This window comes from Choloepus didactylus, chromosome 7 (assembly GCF_015220235.1).
Source record: "Choloepus didactylus isolate mChoDid1 chromosome 7, mChoDid1.pri, whole genome shotgun sequence".
Taxonomy (NCBI): domain Eukaryota; kingdom Metazoa; phylum Chordata; class Mammalia; order Pilosa; family Megalonychidae; genus Choloepus; species Choloepus didactylus.
The window spans coordinates 114,383,847-114,399,350 of record NC_051313.1 but is presented as its reverse complement, the minus strand read 5'-3'; the positions used below and the strand labels follow the sequence as shown (position 1 = coordinate 114,399,350).

General features: G+C 39.2%; 1 protein-coding gene and 1 pseudogene across 2 annotated transcripts in view; both read right to left on the bottom strand.

Annotated features, from left to right (window-relative positions):
* The window catches only part of LOC119539866 (transmembrane protein 217-like), a 39,924-nt gene that overhangs the window by 15,555 nt on the left and 8,865 nt on the right, over window positions 1–15,504 (bottom strand). The window lies entirely within an intron of this gene.
* Window positions 2,485–3,091, bottom strand: LOC119539867 (annotated as a pseudogene).

Here is a 15,504-nt window from a genome sequence, read left to right as displayed (position 1 = left end):
TTCCGGTGTCTCAGGAACTGGTCATTTGAGCACATCAGGCAGAAGAATCCACTGCCTTGATCCAGTAACAAAATCTTCTAGTCCAGACCCTGGATATTGCTGGTGCCACAGCTGTTTCCCCAAACTCCAGACAGAGTTTTTACTGCCATGACTGGCACTGCCCACAGTGAGAATGCATTCCTTTGTTTCTGCTTTGTATCACAAATTCCTCCTGATTCAAAGTCTGGGGTGGATGTGAATTATTAGCAGAGCCTACAACATGTGTCCACAACTTAGTTCACAAAGAAGGGTGAGAAAGTAGGTAGCCGGCATTTTCAGCTAAAATACTGGAAGGTAGGCTCTACTACTCATAAAGATTCATGGAATGAGGAATTCTCCAGATGTGGAAAAGGGGTTCATATTGTGGGCAGCTAAAAAACCACAAGAAAATAGGTATCCATTAGTCTCACTCCCTTCACAGTTAAGTTTCTTGCAAGAATACACTCAGCTCACTTTTCTCTTCCACTTCTCCACTTCATTCCTGTATTAGTCAGCTATTGCCATGCAAAAATCCAGTGGCTTATAATCACAAGCATCTCTTTATCTCATTTATGGGTCTGCGGTTAGCTGGGGTGACTTTGCTTTAGGTTTGGCTCCAGGCTTCAGTTTGGGCTTTCGTCTGCTCCACTGTCTCTCATCTTCCTTGAACAAGCAGCTCCCCAGACCTGGGGAGCTGCTTGTTCTTCTCATGGTGAATGTCAGGAGTGCAAGGGTGGAAACATCTGATACCTCGTAAGGCACACTGTCACTTTTGTCCATATTCCATTAGCCAAAAGAGTCTAGCAGGGAAATAAACCTCCAGCAATGTCATGCGGCAAGAGGGTGTGGAGAACTGAGAACAATAATCCAATCTACCACAATCTTCATCTGGCTTTTGACCCTTCTGTGCCATTAGGGTCAACAGTAACCCCCACAATTGCCAATCCAACACATATTTCTCAGAGGATGGGGAGGCGGGCAGCGGCCAGATGGTGCAGGATCTTCTAGGTCATATTTAGGAGTTTGGATTTCATTCTAAGTGTAGCAGAAGCCATTTAATGGTTAGATATGTGACCAAAGTTATCTTTCTACAATGCATGTCTCTGATTAAACTTTCAATGACTGTCCCATCTCCTAGAGGAAAAGGTTATGCCATCCTGATATGGCATTAGAAGCGCTCCATGATAGGTCCCTGCCCCAATGTCTCCTGTCACTGCACCCTATTATTTGCATGCTTTGCCCTTACAATGTAGAGCTACTTATGATTTATTTTAGCTTGGGTTCTCCCAGAAGTTGATGCTGAGACAAGGATTTGAGTGCAAATAGTTTACTTGGGAGTTGATGGAAACACCAATGGGGAAGGGGTGGAAGTGATACAGGGAAGGAAAGCAGCTAATAAATGGTGTGCTATTAAGTCAACTACCAAAGGAGCTTAAACCTGCAGAGAAAAAGAAAAAGAAAAAACAAAACAAAACAGAACTCTGGGACACCTACACCACAGAATTATCCCACGTGATGGGTGAGGGAGCTGGTGTGTTTATACATCAACTCCGGAGAGTCATTGATGAAGGGCTGCCCTAGAAGGTGTTAAATTCCTAGGCACTTACAGTATGTGATGAGTGTGTGTGGGAAGCATGGCTTTCTGCAGCTCTTGGGAGTTGGGGTGAAGAGCCTTCAAGCAAAGAGATGCACTGAACCTAGTAAATGGTTGAGAAATCTTAGTGAGGCATCTCTTACATGGTTTCTCAAATGCAACTTCGCTTGTGGAAGCTCCATAGATCCACAGATGTTATTCATTCTGCCTAGGATGCTTTTCCCTCACTGTTTACCTGGTAAACTCCTACTCATCCTGCAAGAGCTTCTCCAGCTTCCCAAGCAGAGCAGACCATGCCACATTCTGTGTTTTCTTAGGACATGTACACATCTCTATTTTCATCACTTGTCACACTGCCTTACTTCCTAGCCTGACTCCCCTATGAGACTATGCATTTGTTGAGGACAGGGACTGTAAACAACTCTTAATATAGTTTCATGCCTGGAATATGGTAGATGGTCAATAACAACTAGCTGGATGAATGGATTAATTTATATATATATATATTTTAGGAGCTCTTTGGACTTTCTTTTATTAAGCTAAAATAGTGGTGCATTTAGGATTTACATTATTGTACTCTCCAATACAAAGTTTATAGGGTGTGTTAAAGTATACAGTACACCATTTTCATACATGTGCAACATTGGTGGATGAAGAATGTCTCTTAAGCAGTAATACTGGATGTAGCCTCTGGTTTTACCAGTTGCATTCTCTAGGACTATTATATAAGTAAAAATCTCTCCTGTGAAACTGGAGATTAGAATGTGCAAACAGACATAGTAGCTTTCATTTGCCTCTTAAAGGGTACCACCATAGGGAAGTCCATTTAAGATGTTGGCAGGTGTAACAAAATTGGAATGCTGGCACTGTTGAATTGGGCAACAGTTCTTCAGACCTGGCTCAGAGCTACAATGCATTTAGTACATTAAAGCAGCTGACATGATGTCTTTTTGTGGGCCTTCCCAGGCACTGGAGTTTTTCTGTTAATTTGCCATACTAGGTCATAAAAGATCTCATTAACATTTATTTTTGATTTTGCAGAAGATTCTAAGGATGCACGGTTGTTCCATTATTTTGCTAGATTTTGACCCTGCTCCTTTCCCACACTTCTTCCGTCCTACAAGTCACACTTATTACCAACCAGAATCATTGGAACATCATCTGTGTCTTTTACTTGAAGAATCTGTTCTCTCAGATCTTGTAAATCATTAAATGTGGACTGTGCAATGATGGAATAAACTAATGCAAAGCCTTGTCCATTTTTCATATACAAATTCCTCATTGTGTAAATTGTTCCGTTCCTGCAGTATCCAAGATTTTGAGCATAAGCTGTTGTGCATCTACCTCAACTTGCTTTCTATAAGAATCTTCTATTGTTGGATCATATTTTTCAACAAAAATTCCTTGAACGAACTGCACGGTCAGAGCAGACTTTCCAACACCTCCTGAGCCAAGAACAACTAGCTTATACTCATGCATGGTGCAAAGTTGTCAAAATCTAGTACCTCTAGTACCTCTAGCGCTGTCACCGGTTTCGCGCGGCCACCGTCTCCCTCCGCCTCGCGCTCCCGCAGAGTGGCTGCTCCTGGCGCCACAGCTGTACAGTCGCTCCCGCCGCCGCTCCGGCTGGTTACCTGGATTAATTCGTATTTACAGAGTCTGGCAATGATCTGGTGCTGTGCTGCATTAAACTGAGGCCAACCTGAGGCAAAGTCATAACAGTTTTTATGCTACTTTTTCACCTTTAAGGAAGTCCTTTCCTTCCTTCCTTCATTCTGTCTCTCAACCCTAATATCAAAATGTGTTCCGGGTAATTCTTTTGTATCAAAGGAGCACTAGATCAAGAGAAAAGAACCCTGGGTTCCTATTTATCTTTGCCACTTACTAGCTGGGGGTACTTGGGCAAGTCTCTTCCTCTCTCTGAACATCAGTCTCCTCATCTGTAAAATGATTTCAAATGTCCCTGCCAATTGTATATATACACGCTCATATATGCATCAGACACCTACATATGTATAAGTGTTTATAAAGCTGAAATAAAAATTTTGCAAAACAGTACCTATCCCTAATACATGCTACACACTGCAATCTTTCCTATTCCTGTCTATTTAATTACATTAAAGGTCCCAAGCTTTAAATTTATTTTAGCTGCCTAATAGTTGACTAATTGTAATTTGAAAAAGATTGCTCTAGAGAAAATGTTGCACCTGATAATGTGTAAAAGAATCTTGACAGCAGCACTGTTCAAAATAAACAACTGGAAACAACTGAGGAATATTCACATGGTGGAACACTACGTAGCCATTAAAGTGAATAAACTACAGCTCCATGTATTAATAAAATGTTGAGTGAAAAAAGCCAGTTGCTGAAGCATACATACAGTGTGATACTATTTATAAAGTTTCAAACATGAAAAACATGTTGTTTATGGATAATTGAATATATAGTACAAGTTTACCACATGCATGGGAATGCTAACACAAAACTCAGGAGAGTGTTTTCTACTGGAGAGAGGGAAGGGAATGGGATCAGGAGGAATAAAATGGAGATTTTAATTGTATCTTAAGGTTTTTTTGTTTCTTAGTCTGGGTTATGGGTATATGTGTATATATTATCTGTCTTTTATTGTTTATTGCAGGGGTTGGCAAATTTCCACCTGTGAAATCTGGCATGCTGTCTGTTTTTCTATGGGCTATGAGCTAAGAACGGTCTTTACATTTTAAAATTGTTGAAAGAAAATGGAAAGAAGAGCAGCATTTCATGCTGTAGACAAATTAAATGAAATTCAAATTTCAATGCCCATAAATACAGTTTATGGCAACACGGCCATGCTCATTCATTTACGTATTATCTATGGTTGTTTTCACGCTACAGTGGCAGAGTTGAGTAGTTGCAGCAGAGATCGCAGAGCCTGCAGAACCTAACATATTTACTATCTGGTCCGTTATAAAAATGCATGCCAACCCCTGGTTCATTGCATGACTGATAAATTTCATAATAATAAAACTATGGCAGCATTAAAAAAAACTCCAAAATTAAAAGGTCTCTAATTCTACCATCTAACGAAAATTGCTTAATTTCCCATGTTTTCTTCCAGTCTTTGACCACACATTTTAATGCACTTTTATTGAAATCAAGCAATGGTATTTTGCATTCTACTTTCTCCTCTGTGTACATCATTCATAAACCTTTTCCATGTGCTATGTAGCTTCCAACACTTTTTAAAAAATATTATTAGAGAAGTTATAGCTTTACAGAAAAAATCATGCATTAGAGTTCCCATATACTGCCTTATTATTAACACCTTGTATTAGTGTCCTTCATTTGTTACAATTCATGATTTCCACACTTTTTCATGGCATAATGTGTTCATCAAGTTTATAAACCACACACCATAATTTGTGTAACTACCACCTCATGTTTAAACCTTCATATTGTTTTCATTTCCTCCTCATTTATCTTTGGTTACAAGGCAAAGAACTGTGTGCACAGGGCATCTCCCCCTCCTTTTGACTTAATTTCTTAGAATAAATTCCTACTTACAAAATACCTAATCTTCCTTCCACCCCCCCACCTCTAAAACTCTAATCACTCCCTCTTCCTCTCTTTATTCCAATAACCTCTTGCTTCTTCATTCTTTTTTTAAAATCATACTTTTTAATTGTAGAATATAACATATATACATAAAAGTGCTAACTTTCCAAGTGCAATTTAACAAGTAGTTAGAGATTTCAAAGAATGTTATGGGCTACAGTTCCATAATTTCAGTTAGTTCCTTATTGTAAAATATAACATATATATGGGAAGGTGTTAACTTTCAAATTATAATTTAATAAGTAGCTATAGAGAAAATTTCAAAGAATGCTGTGGGTTAAAGTTCCACCATTTCAATTCTTTCCTTCTAGCTATTCTAGTACCCTAGCAACTCAGAAAAATAAAATTATATAAATATTCAGTATTCATAATCCTTTGTTAAATTCCATCTTGTCTGTTGCTAGCCCTTTTTCTAGTTTAATCACTTTCCCTATCTTCAGGGATGTCTAGGCAGTGACCACCCTAATCTGTTCATGTTGAAAAGGGATGTCAATTTATGAGCAAAGGGGACATATCTAGTTGATGTTTTCTCAAGGGGACTTTGATCTTGGGGTCTGTTTCAAAAAAAACAAAAACAAAAACAAAACCCACATTTTGTTTATCCACTCATCTGTTGAAGGACACTTGGATTGTTTCCATTTCTTGGAAACTGTGAACAATGCAGCTATGAACATCAGTGTACAAATGTCTGTTCATGTCACTGCTTTCAGATCTTCTGGGTATATACCAGGAAGTGAAAGTGCCAGATCGTAGGGTAATTCAATATCTAGTTTTCTGAGAAATCAACAAACTGTCTTCCACAGCAGCTGTACCATTTTACATTCCCACCAGCAATGAATAGGAGCTCCAATTTCTCTACCTCCTCTCCAGCACCTATCGTTTCCTGTTTGTTTAAATGCAGCCATTCTTATTGGTGTGAGATTGTATCTTACTGTGGTTTAGCTAGTGAAGATGAAGATTTTTTTCATGTGTTTTTTAGTCATTTGTATTTCCTCTTTGGAAAAATACCTTTTCACATCTTTTGCCCATTTTATAATTGGGCTGTTTGTACTTCTGTTATTGAGACGTAGCATTTCTTCATTTAGGCAGGAAATTAGTCTCTTATCAGATCCGTGGTTTCCAAATATTTTCTCCCATTGAGTTGGCCATCTCTTCACCTTTTTGACAAAGTTTTTTGAGGCACAGAAGCTTTTGATTTTGAGGAGTTCCCGTTTATCTATTTTTTCTTTTGTTTCTTGTGCTTTGGGTGTAAGGTGTAAGAAGGTACCTCCCATTACTAGGTCCTGAAGATGTTTCCCTACATTATCTTCTAAGAGTTTTACTGTGCTCTCTCTTTTTTTTTTTTAATTTTATTTTGAAATAAATTCAAACTTACAGGAACAGTTGTGAAAACAATACAAACCTCATACACAGAACTCCAGCATACCCCGACCTCCCTCCCCCGATACCCTGATCCACCAACTTTAACATCCTGTCATACCACCATTTCTTTTTTTCCCTCCCTCCCTATCATCCATCATCTATTGCTCTGTCTTCTGAACATATGAGAGCAAGCTGCACACATCCTTGAAGGAAAGTATATTTCACACATACATTTCCCATGAACAAGAGCATTCTTTTATGCATCCCGTTAAGCGCAGCTAAGAAGTTCAAGAAATTCAACATTGACACAAAGCTTACATTCTATATTTCCTTTTTTTTTCCTTATGTCCCAACTGTGTCCCTTTGAGCCTCCTCTCCTTCATCCTCAGATCCCATCCAGGATCATCCTTGGCATTTAATTGTCATTATCTATTTAGACTGTCTTTTTTTTTTTTTTTTTCACTTGTGTAAACATATATACAGCCTAAATCTTCCCATTCGAACCCCTCTCTAGCATTCCATTAGTGGGATTAATCACATTTAGAATGTTGCAATGCCATTACCTTCCCACCATCCATTACTAGAAATTTCCCTTCACCCCAAACAGAAACCCTACACTCATTTCTTAACTCCCCATTGCCCCTTCCCCCACTTCTCGTAACCCATACTCTACTTTTCATCTCTATGGTCATATTCTCTGACACAAATTTTCTTTGTGTTTACTATGGGGCTTAAATTTGACCTCTTAAATCTATAACAATCTTGCTTTTCTTTGATACCAACTTAACTTCAATAGGACACATAAACTATGTTCCTATACTCCTCCATTCCCCCACCTTTATGTAGTTCTTGTCAAAAATTACATATTTAACACTAAGTCCAAAACCACTGATTTATCATTACCATTTATGTATTTTATTTTTTTATTTTTCTTTTTTTATCATCATTTTATTGAGATATATTCACATACCACGCAGTCATACAAAACAAATTGTGCTTTCGATTGTTTACAGTACCATTACATAGTTGTACATTCATCACCTAAATCAATCCCTGACACCTTCATTAGCACACACACAAAAATAACAAGAATAATAATTAGAGTGAAAAAGAGCAATTGAAGTAAAAAAGAACACTAGGTACCTTTGTCTGTTTGTTTGCTTCCCCTACTTTTCTACACATCCATCCATAAACTAGACAAAGTGGAGTTTGGTCCTTATGGCATTCCCAATCCCACTGTCACCCCTCATAAGCTACATTTTTATACAACTGTCTTCGAGATTCATGGGTTCTGGGTTGTAGTTTAATAGTTTCAGATATCCACCACCAGCTACTCCAATTCTTTAGAACCTAAAAAAGGTTGTCTAAAGTGTGCGTAAGAGTGCCCACCAGAGTGATCTCTCGGCTCGTTTTGGAATCTCTCTGCCACTGAAGCTTATTTCATTTCCTTTCACATCCCCCTTTTGGTCAAGAAGATGTTCTCCATCCCACGATGCCGGGTCTACATTCCTCCCCGGGAGTCATATTCCACGTTGCCAGGGAGATTCACTTCCCTGGGTGTCTGATCCCACGTAGTGGGGAGGGCAGTGATTTCACCTTTCAAGTTGGCTTAGCCAGAGAGAGAGGGCCACATCTGAGCAACAAAGAGGCATTCAGGAGGAGACTCTTAGGCACAAATACAGGGAGGCCTAGCCTCTCCTTTGCAGCAACCGTCTTCCCAAGGGTAAAACTTATGGTAGAGGGCTCAACCCATCAAACCACCAGTCCCCTATGTCTGTGGTCATGTTAGCAACCATGGAGGTGGGGTAGGCGAATACCCCTGCATTCTCCACAGGCTCCTCAAGGGGGCACTACATCTTTTTTTTTTTTTTTTCCTTGTTTGTCTTTTTTCTTTTTTTTTTTTTTTTAACTTTCCCTTCTTTTTTCAAATCAACTGTATCAAAAAAAAAAGTTAAAAAGAAAACAAACATACAATAAAAAAAACATTTCAAACAGACCATAGCAAGGGAGTAAGAAAAAGACAACTAACCTAAGATAACTGCTTAACTTCCAACATGTTCCTACTTTACCCCAAGAAAGTTACATAATATAGCAACATTTCAGTGAACTTGTTCCTACTACATCCATCAGAAATTAACAGACCATAGTCATTTCTGGGCATCCCCAGAACGTTAAATAGCTTATCTGTTCTTCTTGGATTATTGTTCCCCCTTCCTTAATTGCTCTCTACTGCTAGTTCCCCTACATTCTACATTATAAACCATTTGTTTTACATTTTTCAAAGTTCACATTAGTGGTAGCATATAATATTTCTCTTTTTGTGCCTGGCTTATTTCGCTCAGCATTATGTCTTCAAGGTTCATCCATGTTGTCATATGTTTCACCAGATCGTTCCTTCTTACTGCCGCGTAGTATTCCATCGTGTGTATATACCACATTTTATTTATCCACTCATCTGTTGAAGGACATTTGGGTTGTTTCCATCTCTTGGCAATTATGAATAATGCTGCTATGAACATTGGCGTGCAGATATCTGTTCGTGTCACTGCTTTCCGATCTTCCGGGTATATACTGAGAAGTGCGATCGCTGGATCGAATGGTAGCTCTATATCTAGTTTTCTAAGGAACTGCCAGACTGACTTCCAGAGTGGCTGAACCATTATACAGTCCCACCAACAATGAATAAGAGTTCCAATTTCTCCACATCCCCTCCAGCATTTGTAGTTTCCTGTTTGTTTAATGGCAGCCATTCTAACCGGTGTTAGATGGTATCTCATTGTGGTCTTAATTTGCATCTCTCTAATAGCTAGTGAAGCTGAACATTTTTTCATGTGTTTCTTGGCCATTTGTATTTCCTCTTCAGAGAACTGTCTTTTCATATCTTTTGCCCATTTTATATTTGGGCTGTCTGTACTATTGTCATTGAGTTGTAGGATTTCTTTGTATATGCAAGATATCAGTCTTTTGTCAGATACATGGTTTCCAAAAATTTTTTCCCATTGAGTTGGCTGCCTCTTTACCTTTTTGAGAAATTCCTTTGAGGTGCAGAAACTTCTAAGCTTGAGGAGTTCCCATTTATCTATTTTCTCTTTTGTTGCTTGTGCTTTGGGTGTAAAGTCTAGGAAGTGGCCTCCTAATACAAGGTCTTGAAGATGTTTTCCTACATTATCTTCTAGGAGTTTTATGGTACTTTCTTTTATATTGAGATCTTTGGTCCATTTTGAGTTAATTTTTGTGTAGGGGGTGAGGTAGGGGTCCTCTTTCATTTTTTTGGATATGGATATCCAACTCTCCCAGCCCCATTTGTTGAAAAGTCCATTATGGCTCAGTTCGGTGACTTTAGGGGCCTTATCAAAGATCAGTCGGCCATAGATCTGAGGGTCTATCTCTGAATTCTCAATTCGATTCCATTGATCTATATGTCTATCTTTGTGCCAGTACCATGCTGTTTTGGCAACTGTGGCTTTATAATAAGCTTCAAAGTCAGGGAGTGTAAGTCCTCCCACTTCGTTTTTCTTTTTTAGAGTGTCTTTAGCAATTCGAGGCATCTTCCCTTTCCAAATAAATTTGATAACTAGCTTTTCCAAGTCTGCAAAGTAGGTTGTTGGAATTTTGATTGGGATTGCATTGAATCTGTAGATGAGTTTGGGTAGAATTGACATCTTAATGACATTTAGCCTTCCTATCCATGAACATGGAATATTTTTCCATCTTTTAAGGTCCCCTTCTATTTCTTTTAGTAGAGTTATGTAGTTTTCTTTGTATAGGTCTTTTACATCTTTGGTTAAGTTTATTCCTAGGTACTTGATTTTTTTAGTTGCTATTGAAAATGGTATCTTTTTCTTGAGTGTCTCTTCAGTTTGTTCATTTCTAGCATATAGAAACATTACTGACTTATGTGCATTAATCTTGTATCCCGCTACTTTGCTAAATTTGTTTATTAGCTCTAGTAGGTGTATCGTTGATTTCTCAGGGTTTTCTAGATATAAGATCATATCATCTGCAAACAATGACAGTTTTACTTCTTCTTTTCCAATTTGGATGCCTTTTATTTCTTTGTCTTGCCGGATTGCCCTGGCTAGCACTTCCAGCACAATGTTGAATAACAGTGGTGACAGCGGGCATCCTTGTCTTGTTCCTGATCTTAGAGTGAAGGCTTTCAGTCTCTCACCATTGAGTACTATGCTGGCTGTGGGTTTTTCATATATGCTCTTTATCATGTTGAGGAAGTTTCCTTCAATTCCTACCTTTTGAAGTGTTTTTATCAAAAAGGGATGTTGGATTTTGTCAAATGCTTTTTCAGCATCTATTGAGATGATCAATTGATTTTTCCCCTTTGAGTTTTTAATGTGTTGTAATACATTGATTGTTTTTCTTCTGTTGAACCATCCTTGCATGCCTGGAATGAACCCCACTTGGTCATGGTGTATGATTTTTTTAATGTGTCTTTGGATTCGATTTGCAAGTATTTTGTTGAGGATTTTTGCATCTATATTCATTAGGGAGATTGGCCGGTAGTTTTCCTTTTTTGTAGCATCTTTGCCTGGTTTTGGTATTAGATTGATGTTAGCTTCATAAAATGAGTTAGGTAGTGTTCCATTTTTTTCAATGTTTTGAAAGAGTTTGAGTAGGATTGGTGTCAGTTCTTTCTGGAAAGTTTGGTAGAATTCCCCTGTGAAGCCATCTGGCCCTGGGCATTTATTTGTGGGAAGATTTTTGATGACTGATTGGATCTCTTTGCTTGTGATGGGTTGGTTGAGGTCTTCTATTTCTTCTCTGGTCAGTCTAGGTTGTTCATATGTTTCCAGGAAATTGTCCATTTCTTCTACATTATCCAGTTTGTTGCCATACAGTTGTTCATAATATCCTCTTATAATTTTTTTAATTTCTTCAGGATCTGCAGTTATGTCACCTTTTTCATTCATTATTTTGTTTATATGGGTCTTCTCTCTTTTTGATTTTGTCAGTCTAGCTAGGGGCTTGTCAATCTTGTTGATCTTCTCAAAGAACCAACTTTTGGTGATATTTATCCTTTCTATTGTTTTTTTGTTCTCTATGTCATTTATTTCTGCTTTAATCCTTGTTATTTCTTTTCTTGTACTTGGTTTAGGATTGGTTTGCTGTTCATTTTCTAGCTTCTTCAGTTGATCCATTAGTTCTTTGATTTTGGCTCTTTCTTCCTTTTTAATATATGCGTTTAGTGCTATAAATTTCCCCCTTAGCACTGCTTTTGCTGCATCCCATAGGTTTTGGTATGTTGTGTTCTCATTTTCATTCGTCTCTATATATTTAGCAATTTCTCTTGCTATTTCTTCTTTAACCCACTGATTGTTTAGGAGTGTGTTGTTTAACCTCCAGGTATTTGTGAATTTTCTAAGTCTCTGATGGTTATTGACTTCTAATTGTATTCCATTGTGGTCAGAGAATGTGCTTTGAATAATTTCAATCTTTTTAAATTTATTGAGGCTTGTTTTATGTCCCAGCATATGATCTATTCTGGAGAAAGTTCCGTGAGCACTAGAAAAGTATGTGTATCCTGGTGATTTGGGATGTAATGTCCTGTAGATGTCTGTTAAATCTAATTCATTTATCAGATTGTTTAGGTTTTCAATTTCCTTATTGGTCTTCTGTCTGGTTGATCTATCTATAGGAGAGAGTGATGTGTTGAAGTCTCCCACAATTATTGTGGAAACATCAATTGCTTCCTTTAGTTTTGCCAATGTTTCTCTCATGTATTTTGTGGCACCTTGATTGGGTGCATAGACATTTACGATTGTTATTTCTTCTTGCTGAATTGCCCCTTTTATTAGTATGTAGTGGCCTTCTTTGTCTCTCAAAACATCCCTGCATTTGAAGTCTATTTTATCTGAGATTAATATTGCTACACCTGCTTTCTTTTGGCTGTAGCTTGCATGAAATATTTTTTTCCATCCTTTCACTTTCAGTTTCTTTGTGTCCCTGTGTCTAAGATGAGTCTCTTGTATGCAACATATTGATGGTTCATTTTTTTTTGATCCATTCTGCGAATCTATATCTTTTAATTGGGGAGTTTAATCCATTTACATTCAACGTTAAAACCGTGAAGGCATTTCTTGAATCGGCCATCTTATCCTTTGGATTATGTTTGCCATATTTTTCCCTCTCTCTATTAATATCCTTTATTGTACCCATACCGAATCTCTTTAGTACTGAACCTTTCTCCAAGTCTCTCTGTCCTGTCTTTGTTTCTCTGTCTGTAGGGCTCCCTTTAGTATCTCCAGTAGGGCAGGTCTCTTGTTAGCAAATTCTCTCAGCATTTCTTTGTCTGTGAAAAATTTAAGCTCTCCCTCAAATTTGAAGGAGAGCTTTGCTGGATAAAGTATTCTTGGCTGGAAATTCCTCTCACTCAGAATTTTAAATATATCGTGCCACTGCCTTCTCGCCTCCATGGTGGCTGCTGAGTAGTCACTACTTAGTCTTATGCTGTTTCCTTTGTATGTGGTGAATTGCTTTTCTCTTGCTGCTTTCAGAACTTGCTCCTTCTCTTCTATGTTTGACAGTGTGATCAGTATATGTCTCGGAGTGGGTTTTTTTGGATTTATTCTATTTGGAGTTCGCTGAGCATTTATGATTTGTGTATTTATGTTGTTTAGAAGATTTGGGAAGTTTTCCCCAACAATTTCTTTGAATACTCTTCCTAGACCTTTACCCTTTTCTTCCCCTTCTGGGACACCAATGAGTCTTATATTCGGACGTTTCATATTATCTATCATATCCCTGAGGTCCATTTCGAGTTTTTCAATTTTTTTCCCCATTCTTTCTTTTATGCTTTCATTTTCCATTCTGTCATCTTCCAGGTCACTGATTCGTTGTTCAACTTCCTCTAGTCTTGTACTATGAGTGTCCAGAATCTTTTTAATTTGGTCAACAGTTTCTTTAATTTCCATAAGATCATCCATTTTTTTATTTAGTCTTGCAATGTCTTCTTTATGCTCTTCTAGGGTCTTCTTGATTTCCTTCATATCCCGTACTATGGTCTCATTGTTCATCTTTAGTTCTTTGAGTAGCTGCTCTAGGTGTGTCTCTTCTGGTCTTTTGATTTGGGTGCTTGGGCTTGGGTTATCCATATCGTCTGGTTTTTTCATATGCTTTATAATTTTCTGTTGTTTTTGGCCTCGTGGCATTTGCTGAACTTGATAGGGTTCTTTTAGGGTTTGTAGACCAGTTGAAGTCCTTATCTCTAATTTATCAGATCTACAGCTTCGTGGAGTACACTTTCTCTAACTAACCAGCAGGTGGCGTCCACGAGCCACCTGTTCTCCACAAGCCAGATCTCCCCTGCTTAGCCTTTTTGGTGAGTGGGGGAGTGAGTCTTGTGGGGCCCAATTGGTGTACCAAGCTTGCGTGTGTAGTTGGTGTTGCCTGCCCTGTATGTGGGGCGTGTTTCTGGGCAGTCGGGGACGGGGGGTGGCCCTAACAATCAAATCTCCCTGGTGATCCTAGAGTTTTAAAGCTACTGCAATAGTCTAATCCTTCAGTTCAGTCCTGCCACAGTTTGTCTCTGCCACTGACACACAAGTCTTTGGTATTGGCGTATGGCTCCTGAGACTTGCAAGTGGGCCCCTCTTCCAGGCTGTGCACCCCGGGTCCTCTGTTGAGGGATGACTGTGCTATGTCACAGGTGAGTGCCGTCCCCCCAGGGCAGTTCTGGGCTGCTGGGCTGTGTTGGGAGGCTCCCAGTCTGCTCAAATGATGGCTGAATGGGGCTCTGTTAATTCACACTGCTCCCCCTTCCCAGCTCTGGGACATTCAGCTGAGGTTGCAGGGAAGGCCAATGTCCACGCCCAGTTTTGTGGTGTGTGCCTGTTATTTGAAGCACTTCCGTCACACTGGGTTGTCTGGGGCAGCTCTGGGCTATGGGGCTGGCGATGGGCAGGAGTGTTTCCTGTCCACCAGGATGGTGGCTGTGAGCGGACACCCCCCTTTTCTTGGGAAGTTGTGTTGTTTAGTGAATTTTCTCAGCCACTGGATTATTGCCTTTTGTCTCAGAGCTCTCTTAGTTCTGCTCTTGACTTGACGTGCCCAAATTTCAATTCTTTGAAGCTTTCTGTATTGAGCTTCTTAGAGTAATTGTTTTAGAAAAAGCAAAAAGGATTTAAAAAAAAAAAAAAAAAAAAACGGCCCTCCTCAGAGATCTAATGGGTTATTGAAATGCTAATAGACAAAGCAACCAGGGCCATTAAGGAAAGGTGCACAGGGCAGAGAGATCAGCCTTGCTTCGGGATTTGCATATGCGCCTCAAGGCCTGATCTCCGCCCTTCCCCTTTCTGTGTTCACCAGAACTCCAAAAATCCTCTGCTTTTATTTTGGAGTTTTTCGTGTTGTTTTTTTTCTATGCCTGTCTCCTCTCTGCTGGGCTGGCTGCTCTCAGAGTCTCTGGTGTCTGGTCTCAGTCTATCTATGGTTGGAGTTTGAATCAGTAGAATGAGTTTCCGATAAGAGCAGCCACTGCAATTCTCCCTTCTCCTTCCTGGAGCTGACAGCCCCTCCTCCCCCGGGACTGAGTCTGGCAGGGAGGGGCGCGGGTCCCCTGGCCACAAAAACTTACAGATTTCGCTGATCTCAGCAGTTCCACGTTTTCATGAGTGTTGTATGAAGTATGCCCAAAGACAGATTGCTCTGTGGTGTCCAGTCCACGCAGTTCCTGGCTTTTTACCTACTTTCCTGGAGGAGTAACTAAAACATACAGCTCACCAGTCTGCCATCTTGCCCCGCCTCCCATTTATGTATTTTAGATCCTGTAGGAAGTAAATAGTGGCATTACAAATCAAAAATACAGTAGTATTGGTATTTATATTTACCATGTAATCTTTACTAGAAATCTTTATTTCTTCATGTGGTTTCAGTCAATTGTTCAGTGTCCCTTCCTTTCAGCCTGCTCAATTCCCTTTAGCATT